Consider the following 2,500-nt stretch of genomic DNA (forward strand, 5'->3'; position numbering starts at 1 on the left):
GAGTCTGTAGTATTTTAATGTTACTTTAAGACAAAGAAAATGCCTCTAACTTTCAAGAAAAAAAAAAACCTACTGAAAATTAGTCTGTTTAAAAAACAAAAAATTATTCATAGCGCTAGTCTTCTCTCTCTCTCTCTCTCTCTCTCTCTCTCTCTCTCTCTCTCTCTCTCTCTCTCTCTCCCTCAATCTCAGACTAGACCAATGAATCCTTTGCCTTGCATTGCACGTCTATTGTGTAAACGTTAAGACTGAGCCCAACTTCTCCGAAATGACGATTTTTCCCGTCGTCATAGGCATGTGCTCGGCATACTTCCAAGGGTTGGCATCTGAGCACAAGGGAAGGTCTTTCACGCTGAGCTTCTTCTGGGGCCCACGTGATGCTGCAAGTCTCCGCCTCTCCAGCTTCATTGCAGCAGCCTTCTCATTATTTTCCCTCTGCATCTGTTGGATCATTCCAACGATGGAGGAAAGGGTCTTTCCCAGCTCATCTGGGAGAGAGGACGATGTTGAGAGAATAGGTTCAGGGGAACTGAACCGGAGTAGCCGACACCTCGTCGACCTCTTGCTCTTCATTGTCTGGAGCCTGCTCTTCATCCTGGTCTTCTGCCAGAAGGTCATCTTTCAAACGCTCGGAAACCTCCGACATCCTATCGTCCAATTGGATGTCCTGCAGGGCGTCCGTGACTTCAGCATCCACGGGGATCTGAACCCCTGGTATCTCCACTTGAGGCTGGGGAATCACTGCCTCAGTTGACACCTTGGGGAAAAGGTAAGCCCCTCATCTTCTCACTTGGAAGATAGGGCCCATTAGTGTTCTTCTGAAAGCCCCTTACCCAGGTACGAAGCTTCTCCCTTGCTGCGTCCCTTGACTCCGCCGTCTTAGGGGAATCAAAAGCCTCAGTAATCAGGTTTGTGCACATGGTACATACCTGCGGGTCCCAATACCGGAGATCACCTTTGGAGACTGTGCATGCTGCGTGCCTCCTACACAAATCATGTCCGCAGAAGTTCTTGCTGCGGACGTTACAGAAAACGCTTCCACACTTCGGATGGTCCTCCTGTAAAGAGAAGAAAATTCCATGAGTATCAAGTGAACTACGTATCACTGGATATACATAGCTTAGCATAACTAAACTAGAAAGGAAAGACACACACTTGTATTTCCCGCACAGTCAATTGTTGCAACCTTCCAGATAATAAAATCGTATGGTTAATCTATTCTAGAGCAACCAGTAAATAATTTCCAGAGGAAACAGGTGTAGCTCACACCCAAAAAGTGACTTTAAAATGCTGGATAGTAGACAAGAAAGAACTCACTTTCTTTATCTGTAAGGTTACACCAAAGGGCTGTACAAGACAACACAAAAGTGTTAGAAAAACTTAGTGTTGTAACAAATACTATACTATAGTTTTCTCCCTACAGTATATACTATACTGAAAAATATTGGCTACAGTATAGAAGGTAATGTGCCGGCCGGCACACACCTTAACTAGTTCCAAAGTATACTACTTATAAACTATAAGGTGGAAGAACGCTGGTTCAAATGCGTGTGCCGGCCGGCAACTACACAAGATAGCACCCGGCTGCCGGCCGCCAAACGTAGCAGCCGGCAGAACCTCGGTGTCCCCTGCCGGCCGGCAGCTAAACAACAACCGCACCCGGCTGCCGGCCACTAATCGTAGCGGTTGCCAGACAATGGTGTGATATATAGCCGGCCGGCAAAGGTAAACAAGCAATGCCGGCCGGCAGCAAAAGAACCAGAGAACTCCGACTGCCCGGCTGCCAGCCACTCAGGCCGGCAGCCGGGCTAGGGTACAACACTAGAAGAAAAACAGAATGGATGCCGGGATAAGAGACTCCACTACCTCATAACCCGGCAACCCGAAAGAGTGCACATAAGGAAGGGGAGAATATAACTTCAGGCTTCCTGACCAATGCCATCTGGCTCTTCAGACAAACATGGATGAGAGACCAAGGGAGGTCCGGGCAGCACTCAAAGCAGAAGACGCGGCCGGCAAGGGACTGAGTCAACCCCACATCCTAACCTATGCTAGGTACAGATGTAGAATGACGGACAGGAATGCAATGGCTAGGCCATCACAAAGGAAAGAGGGGGAAAGGGAGAAGAGGGTCCTGCCAACCTTGCTCTAATAATGAATCACCCGCAGCCAAGAAAACTCATCTTAGCCTGGGGGAGATCCGAGGAGGGAGGCCAGCAATACTTGCCAACTCCCTCGGAACCAAAGCAAGGAAGGCGTTGTTATTCACAGAAAAGAGGATCTTATCCTCCACACCGAAAACAACAACACTGGACTAGTCTGCTAGATCACAAAAAGAAGGAATCATCTCGTACAGAAACCTTCGAAAGTGAACTAAGGAGGCTAAGCCTCCTATGTCTGTGTCAGTCTAGCAAGGGAATCTCAACCACAAGCTAGACAGAAACAGACTCAGACTAAGAACTCTGATGTCCTGCCCCCTTCCTGAAGCCAGACTTACTGG

Source organism: Palaemon carinicauda, chromosome 38, assembly GCF_036898095.1.
Source record: "Palaemon carinicauda isolate YSFRI2023 chromosome 38, ASM3689809v2, whole genome shotgun sequence".
Lineage (NCBI taxonomy): Eukaryota > Metazoa > Arthropoda > Malacostraca > Decapoda > Palaemonidae > Palaemon > Palaemon carinicauda.